Source organism: Arachis ipaensis, chromosome B9 (assembly GCF_059453495.1).
Source record: "Arachis ipaensis isolate K30076 ecotype BB chromosome B9, ASM5945349v1, whole genome shotgun sequence".
NCBI lineage: Eukaryota > Viridiplantae > Streptophyta > Magnoliopsida > Fabales > Fabaceae > Arachis > Arachis ipaensis.
The window spans coordinates 56,648,585-56,662,935 of NC_142444.1; positions in this window are offsets into that span (position 1 = coordinate 56,648,585).

The following is a 14,351-nucleotide window of genomic DNA, read 5'->3' on the forward strand; positions in this document are numbered from 1 at the left end:
TTTGAAGATGAGGAACAAGTAAATTGAACAGCAATTAAAGTAAGTGAAAGACTGTAATTTAAATAAATAACTGTAAAACACACTTTTGGCAATGTATGAGAAATTAGAAGTCCTATCCTAGTTATCCTTATCAATGATGATGAAAATTGAACCTTAATTCCACTTAGTTAACCCTTGCTAGAGCAAGGGAAAGTCGAGTGACTAATTAGTTAGATCCTCAAATCCTAGTTAATCCCTAAGAAAAGATTAGGATTGTTGAAGTTCAATTCAATTAGCAAAGATAACGATTATCAATCATGTTGAGTTTGATAACTCCTGAGTTACTGATTTCTTAACCAAGACCAAAAGGGGAAAAGTAAATCTACCGGAATAAAAATGTCTTCAGATGGAAAGCAACAGCGATATAAATAAAAGAAACAATTGTAAACTGAAATACCTCAAATGACATTAATTCAAAGAGTAATCTGTAACATAGAAGAATTCATAAATTAAATTGAGAAAATAATAAAAAGGAATATTGAACCTGGTAAAGAGATAATCCTGAAAGCGCATAAAAATCCTAAATCTAAATCCTAATCCTAAAGAGAGAGGAGAGAACCTCCCTCAAAACTACATCTAATTCATCAATGCTGACTAATTGGAGACCCTCTCCTCTGAATGGGTGCATTCCCCTACTTCATAACCTCTGATCTGTGCCTTCTGGACTTGGATTTGGGTCAAAAATGGCTTCAGAAATTGCTGGGAGCGTTTTCTGTAATTTCTGGTGCGTGGCCTCTATCACGCGGCCGCGTGGGTCACGCGGTCGCGTCAATTAGAGTTTTCCTTGTCGCGCGGTCGCGTCAGTCATACGTCCGCGTCATATGCGTTTCGCTTAAGGCGCGCGATCACGTCAATCACGCGGTCGCGTCGCTGTTAATTCGCGCTGGCATGCGGCCGCGTCGTCCATGCGATCGCGTCGTTGCCAGTTTCTTCAAAAACTCCGTTTTGTGCTTTCCTTCCATTTTTGTATGTTTCCTTTTCATCCTTTAAGTCATTCTTGCCTTAGAAGATCTGAAACTACTCAACACACGAATCACGGCATCGAATGGTAATAAAGGGTAATTAAAATTATTACTTTTAAAGCATAGGAAACATGTTTTTCACATACATCACATAATAAGGGAGGGAAAGTAAAACCATGCAATTAATATGAATAAGTGAGTGGAGGATTAAATAAATCACTTAAATTAGGCACAGAATATATCATAAAATATGGGTTTATCAACCTCCCCACACTTAAACAATAGCATGTCCTCATGCTAAATCCAAGATAAAGAGTAAGGTAAGGTTGAAGTGGTGGAATCTCATGCAATGCAATCTATTCTAAATGTAACTACCTAAATGCATCATGCAATTCTAATTATTTTTATTCACTTGTATATAAAGCTCACATGTAGTTGAATTAATTCACATTTCTCAAGGAATCATATATATAGCCAGACCTCAGATAATGATAAAGCACTTTTACAATTGAGATGGGAGAGAAAAACATTTTATAAACTTGCAAGACAATTAATAATTCAAGCAGAGATATATGTTAATGAGCTATTAAACCCTCACTGGATTTTGTATTTACTCTCTAGTCACTCAGTGTTTATTGGGTTAATCACTCTATTCTTCCTTTTTTATCCTTTCTTTTTACAACTTTGTTCTTCATCTAACCAATCAACAATTATAGAATATAGACATACCAAAAATCATGAGATCTTTAATTAAGGTTGTAATGGGGCCAAGGTAAAGGCAAGGGTATATGTATAAGGCTAAGTGAGCTAATTAAGCGAATCCTTGATTAGTCTAAGATCTCACCTAACATACATACTTTGTAAAGCAAAGCTTCTTTACCTATTTTCCCATATTTTTTCCACTTTTGATACATGCTCATATTTTAATTTTTTTTTGTCCCATGTGCATTTCTTTATTTTGCATGTGGGGAATTCTTTTGTATCCCCTTTATTTAAATACTGAAAAATAAATAAATAAATATATATATATATATATATATATTTTAATACACATGGTAATTCAATTATTTTGATTTCACATGAGCATGCTTTCCAAAAATTTTTATTTTGAATTATTTTATTCTTTTCAACTTTCTACCCTTTGTTTTTATCATCCATGTTCCCAATAGGTTTCCCACACTTAAACAATTACACACTTTCTATCTTAAGCTAACCAAGGATTCAACTTGGGATTTTTATTTTGTTTTTCTACTAAAGGCAAGTATTGTGGTTTATAGAATAAGAGGGGGTTTAAAGGCTCAAGGGGGCAAACAAGGGTGATGTAAAAGGAAGGCTAATTTGGGATAAGTGAGCTAAAATCAAACAATGGCCTCAATCACTCTCTTGGTATGTATTTCTATTCTATAATCGGAGATATAGATTTAAAACAAAGTAAAGAACACCAGAATAAATAAGAAGGGCGGAACACACAGGAATAAAAATTATGGTTGAATGTTGATAAACCCATACTTTATGATATATTTTGTGCTTAATTTGAGTGATTTATTCAATCCCTCACCCACTTATTCATATTAATTGCATGGTTTTACTTTCCCTTCCTTATTATGTGATGTATGTGAAAAACATGTTTCCTATGCTTTAATATTAATTATCTTAATTACCTTTATTTCCATTCGATGCCGTGATTAGTGTGTTGAGTAGTTTCAGATCTTCTAAGATAGGAATGACTTAAAGGATGGAAAGGAAACATACAAAAATGGAAGGAAAGCACAAAACGGAGCTTCTGAAGAAACTGGCATCCACGCGATCGCATGGACGAAGCGATCGCGTGCCAAGCGCGAATCAACAACGACGCGGCCGCATGACTGACGCGACCGCGTGGCAAGGAAATGCCCCGAATGACGCGAGCGCGTGACCCACGCGGACGCGTGACAGAGGCCACGCACCAGAAATTGCAGAAAATGCTCATAGCGAATTCTGAAGCCCTTTTTGGCTCAAATCCAAGTCCAGAAGGCATAGACCAGAGGTTACAAAGTGAGGGAACGCATCCATTCAGGAAGAGCTCGCCAATTTTCACTTTCCATGATTTAGATTTAGTTTGAGAGAGGTTCTCTCCTCTCTCTCTTAGGATTAGGATTAGGATTTAGGACTTCTCTTAGTTTGTAAGAGTGACTCTCGATCCAGGTTTAATATTTACTTTAATGCTTTTATTCGTACCTATAAATGTTGCCAACTTGACTTATGAACCCTTTCCATGTTATGATTTGAATTAATGATTATTTGAGGTATTTCAGTTATTGAGTGCTTTCTCCTTAATTTGTGTTACCATTGCTTTCCATCTAAGGACATTTTTATTCCAACAATTTTATTTTTTCCCTTTTGGTCTTGGTTAAGAAATCAGTAACTCAACATTATTAAACTCAGCATAATTGATAATCGTTATCTTGCTAATTGAACTGAACTTCAATAATCCCAACTTTTTCTTAGGAAATAAATAGGATTCGAAGGTCAAACTAATTAGTCCCTTGACTTTCCTTTAATTTAGTAAAGGTTAACTAAGTGGAATTTAGATTCAACTTTCATTATTATTGAGAGAGATAACTAAGTTGCACTTCCAATTTCTCTTACCTTGCCAAAAGATTGCTTTACAGTATTTATTTATTTTAATTGCCATTTAAATTATTTGTCATATCTACTCTTCACTCTAAACCCCGATTTTACAACCTCCATAACCAATAATAAGAACATACTTCCCTGTAGTTCCTTGAGAAGACGACCCGAGGTTTGAATACTCGGTTAACAATTTTTAAGGGGTTTGTTACTTGTGACAACCAAAACGTTTGTACGAAGGGATTTTTGTTGGTTTAGAGACTATATCTACAACGCGACTGTTTTTATGAATTTCTTTACTGGCAAAAATCCTAACGTCAAAATGGCGCCGTTGCCGGGGAACTGCTAACATGTGCCTTATTATTGGTTATTGTAAATATTTTTCTTTTGCTTGTTTATTTATTTTTGTTTTTCCTTTTCATCTTTATTTGCTACCATGAATTCTCACCCCTCTCGCTTTGAATTTGGTTCTAACTTTGTTGAAAGAAATAGAAGTTACAGCAGGAATGTGCATCAAGGTCAGACCAATCAAGGATGGATGGAGCCAAGAGGATCTAATCAACCCTTTAGGCAGCAACACCCTCCAAGATATCCTGGACAAAGACCATTCTACAATGCATACCCAGCTGAAAGATATGGTGGACAACCTTGTAACTACCAACAAGCCCCACCCCGTGCATATAAACCATCCTTTCAACATAACCTCGAACCACCACACTCACAAGATTTTCTTCACCATTCACCACCATATGATCATTCCTTACCCTAGTACCAATCCAATCACTCCCAACCACCACCACTTCTCTATGTGTCATGCCCAAGTCCGGCAACCCGAGAAGCAGAGGTTCGCCTAAAGAAAATAGTAAATAAACTTCAAACAACCATTCGACAACTGGAGCAAACAATAATTCAATGGGTTTCTAGGCGCTCAAATACACAAGGATCAGCCACAGCCCCATCTGAACAGTCTAACGAAGAGCATAGCATGAAGGAGATACCAGAAACTCCAGTGGACAAGACAGAGAATGAATTCGTACTAGAACAGATAGAAGAAGCTGTCATTGTTCAAGAAAAAGAGTTGGTTGAAGATCTAGGAGATGCTGAACCTCCATGGGAATCCAGAACTGAGGAGAACTCCGTCAAGGATGCTACAGTTGATGCTAAGGAGGATATTGTACAACCTCCAAGGCAAGTTGTTTATGAAGAATCAGACGGAATAACCCAGGACACAAATTCCCTTGATGATGATAGTCACAAGTTAAATTCTCTTAGTAATGAACTTGCATCCGCAAGTGAATTCTCTGAGATCGAAGAATCTTCCCCAAGTGAATATGAAGATGATGCGGAGGTAGATTTCTCTCAACCTCCAATCTATGACTCAAGTGATGAGGAAGACATAGAAGACTTTAACCAGGACACAGATACAATTGTAGAACCTTGCAAGGAAGTGGAGGAATTCACAGAAGAGCACAAGGGAGTAGAACTTACAGAACCACCAGAAACACCTATCCCAAGGCCATTACCACCTAATACAAGCTTCAAGTGGGTACAATCCTTAACCTTTAACTTTACTTATTCACTTGAATATGGTTTACTTGAAACAGATGGCCAGCTTAGAGCTCTTTGCGGCTTTAAGAGTAAGAGAAAAATGGCTCGTACTCAGAGTTGGTGCACAAGGTTCAATAAGGTTCCACGCTTCACCTCGAAGTACACGGATTGATATCATGCTCCATTGCATGGATCACGGAGAACGTTTGGTCACCATGGTGAGATTCTACTTTTTAAACCGCCCGGATGGAAACATATAGATCAAGACGGAGGCGGATTTAAAAGCAAGGCTTGGGATCCTGGAGTTTATTCTGACATTCGTCACCCCGGAAGTCTGAAAATTTGTCTGAAGCTTCTCAGAAGCATTACATGCCTAGTATGGGACCCTGGAGGCTATTGGCATTCCAAGCACTGGTGGAGATTTTTGGACGAATTTAAACATAAGCCGCCATAGCAGGAAGCTCCTACAATGTCCAACTTAAGGACTTAAACTAAAAGTGCTAGGTGGGGGACAACCCACCATGGTATGGTCACTTCTTTTTCAATTTATTTCTTGTTAATTGCTTTCATTTTTATTTCCTTTTCATTTTACTTCATTGAACCTGGAATCATGCATAACATTCATGTTAATCATTGCATTCTGCATCTATCATACAAAAAAAAACGCAACGCGACGCAACCGCATCAGCGACGTGTTCGCGTTGCAAGGAGAGGGGAGAAAATAAAAACGAACAGAGAGTCACGCTAGAGCATGGCTGGAGGCGTGCCTGTGGCACAAATCGTCCCACGCGTCCGCGTCGAGTGGGAATACTGGCCTCCCACGCGACCGCATGCCCCACGCGGCCGTGTGACCAGGATTTTGACATAATATTGGTGCACAGCCAAAAGTTCTACTAGAGTGGTGCTGGACTGGCGCTAGACGCGCAGTCCATCTCACGCGACCGCGTGCCCCACGCGGCCGCGTCACATCCTACTAAGTGCCCACTCACGCGATCGCGTGCCCCACGCGATCGCGTCACCTAATATTTGGCAATTAATGATTTTTGAACAGAGAGTTGTGCGAGAGCGAGGCTGTCCTCGCGCCAGTAGCATAAAACGGGTCACGCGACCGCGTGACCGACGCGACCGCGTCAATCAGTATAAGCGCAAGTCGCGTGACCGCGTGCCCCACGCGTCCGCGTCGCTTGCGCCGCACAGTTTATCCTAATTTGCCAAATATCTTATCTTTTCTCTCCCAATCCTAGTTTTCCTCCCTCCTTTCTTACTTATTTCTTCTTCCCTTCTTTCCCTTCTCATTCTTCTTCTCTTTTATTTTATTTTATTTAAATACTTTCATCTATTGCATTTTAATTGTGTGCATATTTTTCTTTTCTTTTCTAAAATTATTATTTTTCCATTGGTGTCACTTGTTCATATTCAACTGTTGTGTCTTTTCTGGTATTATTTGGTGCTTAGTGACTTGTTTACACTGTCGGGTAATATTATTTAAATCAATGCTAATCTTTTATGATATTTGTATTCCTTTTTGCATTGACATGAGCTTATACTGTCTTTCATTACCCACACTCTCCTCCCCTATATTTCAAATCTTGCACCACTGGCATGCCATGGCTTCTATTGTTTTCTCACTTACATGTTGAAGCTTCCATGTAAATGAGACCCTTATCATTTGGCATTAACCCACCCATACTTCTTTTATTTTCTTATCTCTATTTCCGGGTTACTCTTCTTCCCTTTTCTCTTTCAGGATGGCCACCCGAAAGGGAACCGGAAGACGTTTACATGGGGAGACAAACAAGTCCATCAGCACAATCCTTGAAGAAAAGCATCAGTTGGAACAGCCCGTCCACCTGCACATCTCAGCATGCACCGAGGACGGTGCAATCTTTAAGTGTGGGGAGGTCGATACCGACTTCCATAGGTTAGTCACTTTATATTTTTGCACCAATGTTTAATTTTCTTTGTTAAATTAGTTGTTGCATTTGCATATTTGTTTGATTTTATGCATCTAGTTACTACTTGGTTAAAGTAATAAAATTCTTCTAAAGACCCTATTTTTGAAAAATTTTACTAATTTAAATTGAAAAATTTTTTGTTAAATTTGTTTGAAGTTGTATTTGGAACATGGTTTTTGAGCCAAAGAACACACAACCTGTGAGATTTTGAGCTTATTTACATGGTTACATTATTTAACCATAAATATTTTATTCTTGTGTGTTTACTTCTCTATAATTGTGATCTTTACTTTGTTTCAGTCTATATGTCCAATATTTAGTGTATTTACATGCTTGCATATGATTGAGGCCATTGTTTGATTTTAGCTCACTTATCCCAAAATTAGCCTACCCTTTAAATCACCCTTGTCAGCCACTTTGAGCCTTTTTAATCCCTATTTGTTCTGTATTTTACCACATCACTAGCCTTAAGTGGAAAATAAATTAATTATCCCAATTGAATCTTTGGTTAGCTTAAGATAGTGTATAAATTAAGTGTGGGGAAACTGTGGGAACATGGGTTAATAAAGGAAAAGTATAATGTTTCTAATTTATTTGAATATCAAGAATTTGGGAACCTACTCATGAAAAAATCAAAATAGAAAAATAATAGAAAATCCATATGCATAGATAAGTTATGTTTGTTTCTCTACAAAAAAAAAGAGAAAAAAGAGAAAAATCCAAAAATACTCAATAAATAAGTAAATAAGGGGACAAAATTACCCCAATATTAAGTTTAATAAAAGATCAATGCACATGTGATAAAAATTAAAGAAAAAAATTTGGTACATGAGTATGGGAATTATACAAAACTGGGAATTATGGGTAGCTAGGCATGAATTTAAAAGTATATAGAGTATATGTATATTAGGTGAGAGCTTAGGTTAATTAAAGATTTAATTTATAAAGCTCACTTAGCCATATATATACCTTTACCCTTACCTTAGCCCCATTACAACCTTGAAAAAGACCTCATGATGTTTGCATTGGTATATAAAAAATTGTTGATTGGTTAGATGAAGAACAAGGTTTAGAAAGCATGACTACAGAAGAGTAGAGTGAATAACCTTATACACTTGAGAGATTAGAGTGATACACACTACCAGTGAGGGTTCAATGCTTGATTCTATGTTCCCTGCTTTCATGAGCTGTCTTCTTACAAGTTTACTTGTCTCTTATTGTATAATTTGAATTAGTGAAATCTGATTTGTATTTGTCTTGGAGAACTTGTTTACTTTTAAACCAAGTAGGTAGAAATATTTTGAATGTAGTTGCATTCATATGAATAGGTTGCATTGCATAACATTCCACCAATTTAACCTTACTTTTTACTTTGGATTTAGCATGAGGACATGCTATTGTTTAAGTGTGGGGAGGTTGATAAACCCATATTTTATGATATATTTTGTGCTTAATTTGAGTGATTTATTCAATCCCTCACCCACTTATTCATATTAATTGTAGGGTTTTACTTTCCCTTCCTTATTATGTGATGTATGTGAAAAACATATTTCCTATGCTTTAATATTAATTATCTTAATTACCTTTATTTCCATTCGATGCCGTGATTAGTGTGTTGAGTAGTTTCAGATCTTCTATGGTAGGAATGACTTAAGGGATGGAAAGAAAACATACAAAAATGGAAGGAAAGTACAAAACGGAGCTTCTGAAGAAACTGGCATCCACGCGATCGCATGGACGAAGCGATTGCGTGCCAAGCGCGAATCAGCAGCGACGCGGCCGCATGACTGACGCGACCGCGCGCCTTAAGCAGAATGCACATGACGCGGTCGCATGACTGACGCGACCGCGTGGCAAGGAAATGCCCCGAATGACGCGACTGCGTGACCCACGCGGACGCGTGACAGAGGCCACGCACCAGAAATTGCAGAAAACACTCATAGCGAATTCTGAAGCCCTTTTTGGCCCAAATCCAAGTCCAGAAGGCATAGACCAGAGGTTACAAAGTGAGGGAACGCATCCATTCAGGAAGAGCTCGCCAATTTTCACTTTCCATGATTTAGATTTAGTTTGAGAGAGGTTTTCTCCTCTCTCTCTTAGGATTAGGATTAGGATTTAGGACTTCTCTTAGTTTGTAAGAGTGACTCTCGATCCAGGTTTAATATTTACTTTAATGCTTTTATTCGTACCTATAAATGTTGCCAACTTGACTTATGAACCCTTTCCATGTTATGATTTGAATTAATGATTATTTGAGGTATTTCAGTTATTGAGTGCTTTCTCCTTAATTTGTTTTACCATTGCTTTCCATCTAAGGACATTTTTATTCCAACAATTTTACTTTTTCCCTTTTAGTCTTGGTTAAGAAATTAGTAACTCGACATTATTAAACTCAGCATAATTGATAATAGTTATCTTGCTAATTGAACTGAACTTCAATAATCCCAACTTTTTCTTAGGAAATAAATAGGATTCGAAGGTCAAACTAATTAGTCCCTTGACTTTCCTTTACTTTAGTAAAGGTTAACTAAGTGGAATTTAGATTCAACTTTCATTATTGTTGAGAGAGATAACTAAGTTGGACTTCCAATTTCTCTTACCTTGCCAAAAAATTGCTTTACAGTATTTATTTATTTTAATTGCCATTTAAATTATTTGTCATATCTACTCTTCACTCTCAACCCCGATTTTACAACCTCCATAACCAATAATAAGAACATACTTCCCTGCAGTTCCTTGTGAAGACGACCCGAGGTTTGAATACTCGGTTAACAATTTTTAAGGGGTTTGTTACTTGTGACAACCAAAACGTTTGTACGAAGGAATTTTTGTTGGTTTAGAGACTATATCTACAACGCGACTGTTTTTATGAATTTCTTTACTGGCAAAAATCCTAACGTCAAATGTAACCATACAATTAAGCTCAAAACTCACAGGCTGTATGTTCTCTAACTCATAAATCATATATCAGTTATATATGTCATGCAAGTAAAAATCAAGAGTTCCTATTATTCTCAATGTAAAATTTATTTTGAGTGGCTTTAAAGTTTGTGTTTCTCCTTGATGAAATGTTGTTAACTAACTAACATGGAATGCTATATATACAAGGTGTGGGTTGTTTCTATTATGTTCAAGTCTCTAGTTTACTTCCTTTTTATATTTTCAATATAAACTAAGCTATCTTATGCTAAAAAAAAGGGTAAACTATACTAATTAATCCACAATTTCTATAACTAATAAGTTAGAATTGCAACTAAACTAAATAGCTAAAATATGAACTAAGGTGCAACATACAGAAATAGAGTCAAAATACATGAAAATAGCAGTGTATAAGTACTGAGAAAATAAAAATAAAAATAAAAGAGAAAAATACAGAAAAAGTAGCAAAATAAAGTAAAAAGAGTCTGTAGTGGTTCACCAAAAATTACGCCAGAGATGGCGACCTCCTCACACTTAAAATGAAGCATCGTCCCTGATGCTCAATCAAGCAGGGTGTGAAGGGGTGTCATCACTGGAAGGGTGGGTAGCTGGAGTCTCTGTGGTGGTGGTCTGAGGATCTGCCTGCTGCAGAGGAGGTGCTGACTGAATAGGGATCTCAGGGTCGGAAACCTGAATCTGATGCAGAGCCTCCTGATGTGATACAGCCTGCTCTGTGCCTGCCTGCGCAGCCTCGCTCTGTGGATGGGTCTCTGCCTCGTGATCATCCACCTCCTCCTCAGAAGACTCTAATGGTGTGTTAGGCTCGGAGGGGATATCGCCAGATCGTATCATCAGCTTCAGGTGCTCATAGCGTCGCTTGCTGTGACGCTCAGCTCTCTCATATCGGCACCGGTTGCGGTACTCCATCTGGTCGAGCTGCCGAAACAGGCAGTGCACTAGGTGATAGACGGGCTCTGAAGCAGGTGGAGGTGTAGTGGTGGTAGCAGGGGTAGTTGTGAAGGAAGAGGGGCCGGCAGATGGTGTGGCTGTCTCGTCAGTAGGAGTGGAGAATGGAGGTCTGTAGCCCAAAGCCAAAAAGTTCCTACTGTGAGGGATAATTTTCTTGCACTCTGCAGCAGGTGGCTTCTCATCAGCATCCTCCCAAGGCACGTCAGCTCGACGGCCTAGCTGTGTAATCAAATAAGGAAAGGGGAGAGTGCCGCGGACGTGGACCTTGGCCATATAGTACCGGATAAAGCGTGGCAGGTACAGGTCCTTACCCTCTATCACACACCATAGGAGGGTGATCATAGCGGCGGGTAGCTCCGTCTCGTGAGTACTCGGCATAATAAAGTTGCTTAGGATCTGATGCCATAGCCGAGCCTCATCGTTCAAGTATGCCCGCTTGATTCCCTTAGGCATGGTGGTGTTCTGACCCATGACCTATGGGACAGTCGGGTCAAGGGCTATCCTGGCCTTGACTGCATGTCAGTCAAATTTCATGAAGCGCATGTCCTCCTCAGTCTTTTGGTATCTATCTGGCTGATCGGATTTAGGCAGAAGCTTCAGAATATCCTCTATAGCCTCTTCAGTAACCAGAATCTACTTCCCTCTTAGGTTCACTGCATCTAGGGAAGTTTTGAAGTAATTGCAGTAGAATTCCCTTACCCAAGATGCATTAACCTCAGTCAGGTTTCTCTCCAGGAAGAACCAGCCTCTTTGTTTGATCTGATCAGAGGTGTATTGCTGGAGTTCTTCTGGGATCTTGAGAGTCCTCTCCAGGTACAGGTTCCTGGAGTTTGCAAACACCGAATACTTCAGCTCGTAGTATCGGTTTGCAAATTTAATGGGATCAGTAGCAGGGAGTAGTTGGTCGGCCTTCTCCTGCGGGGTAAAGTGTTTCTCCCGTCAGGAGTCATCATGCATGAGGTCCAGTATGGACATAGAGGCTTCTCCTCTTTTCCGTTTGCCAGTTGTTGCCTTTCCTTTTCCTTTTCTTTGGGTGTCAGACATCCTGAAAAACAGAAAACCAGGATATAATAAAAATAGGAAAGCAAGTAGGCAAATAATCGAAAGAAGCATATAATGGCAAAGGAGCAATAGAATAATGAAAATGAGTTAAGTAAATGTGCATTAAGGATTGTATAGGAGTGAAAAGTCCGAGATAAAAATTCACAATCCAAAATGTAAAAGGATTCATGCTAAGTAGGAAAAACGTCCGTCATGCCTTGGTTAGAATGTTAGAGAGAATAGTGAAAAACCAGAAGAGATGTTTTGAAAGGTAAGTGGGTTAGGAATGAAAAAGAGGTTAGGGAGTTAAAATTATTGAATTAGTAAAAAGTGGGTTAGAGTAAGTGGCATGATGAGCATGTACTAAATAACGAGAATGCACAAAGTAAAGCAACAGATAACTCAAATTCAAACAAGGAAGTTAAGGATGAATCAAATGAATATAGCAAAGAGTGTAATTGAATCATCCAAGATACGATTTATAAACCAGGAAATGAAAAAGAATAAGGAAGCGTGCCCTGTAATTCATGAAGTGGTTTGGTAAAAGCTTAGTAAAGCAGAGTGCAAGTTTGCCAAAACCAAAATAGGAATGAAAATCAAAACAATTTACAAAAATTTGGGCAGCATCCCGGCTAAAATTGGATGTTCCCGAAGAATAAATAGCAATCAGAATAGTTCATATGAATGAAAATATAGCTGCAATTACATATAAGGAATAAGAACATGTAAAGTAGTGTAAAGAGCAGCATGAAACAAGAAATTACAGCATATGAACAGTAACAACATCACAGTAGCAGCAGAATTGCAAATTGAATAAAACAGGTAGCAAGAACAGCGTAATTAATCATGCCTAAATCCACTAACCACATCCTAGGCTACCTAACAACCTAAAATCCATTACAACAGGCATATCTAACTAGCCTAATAAATAACAAAATCAGAAAACTATGGAATTAACTACGAATGATAGAAGGGTGGCGTTTGGAGGAACCTGGAAGGCGTAAGAAAAAAGAGTGGGGGCAGAGAGGTGGATGGGGGATGGCGGTGGTGGCGGCAGACGCGGCGGTTGAGGGTGCCACGGCGGCAGTGGCGACTGTTCGGAGGTAGGGTTTCGGGTACGTAATGGGGGAAAGGGGAAGGAAGGGAAGGGGGCGTGGCTGGCGGATGGATGGCACGGCTGGGACGGAGCGGCGGCGGTGGATGGTGGTCGCGGAGGGGGGCAATGGCGGTGGAGGGAGGAAGAGGAAGAAAGAAGAAGAAAGAGGGGGAGGGGGTGGTGGTACGGTGAGGTCTGGGGGGGTGGTTGGCGGTGCGGCGGCGGCGTAGGGTGGCTGGGAGTTGTGGGTGGTGGTTGTGGAGAAAAGAGAGGAAGGAGAGGGGGCTGGGGGTGCGAATGGGTAGGGTTTCGCGTGGCTGGGGGTTATTAATTTGAATCCACGCGATCGCATGGGCACGCGGTTGCGTGGCCGGGGTGAAAATCGGAGTCGACGCGATCGCGTGGGTGGCGCGATCGCGTGGAATGGGTAAAGTATGAATGACGCGGTCGCGTGAGGCATGCGACTGCGTCGTTGGAAATTGGGCTAAACGCACAATTCCAGCGTCGTTTCAGCGCAACTCTCTGTCTCCTCTGGGGTGGTGATGCAATCCATGCGACGCGATCGCGTGGGATTGGTTTTGTGCAAATGACGCGATCGCGTCAGGGACGCGATCGCGTGGGCGTTTTGTGCTAAACGCACAATAGCCGCACGATTCCAGCCTAACTCTCTGGATGTTGGGGATTTACAACGATCTCCAGATCATGCGGCCGCGTGAATGACGCAGACGCGTGGGGAGTGTTTTCGCAACTTGACGCGATCGCATGAATGATGCGATCGCGTCGCGCACCCTTTTTTTTATGCAGTATGCAGAATGCAATGCTTAATATGAATGCTATGCAAAACTCCAGGTTCAATATAATAAAATAAAATAAAACTTGAAAATAAGTAAAACTAAATAAAAAAATGAAAAAAAAGGAACGATCATACCATGGTGGGTTGTCTCCCTCCTAGCACTTTTAGTTAAAGTCCTTAAGTTGGACATTGGATGAGCTTCCTATTATGGTGGCTTATGCTTAAATTCATCCAGAAATCTCCACCAACGTTTGGAATGCCAATAGCCTCCGAGGTCCCAAACTAGGCATGTGAAGCTTCTGAGCAGCTTCAAACATATTCTCAGGCTCTCGGGGTGACGAATGTCAGAATAGATTCCAGGATCCCAAACCTTGCTTTTAAATCCGCCTTCGTCATGATCTATATTTTTCCATCCGGGC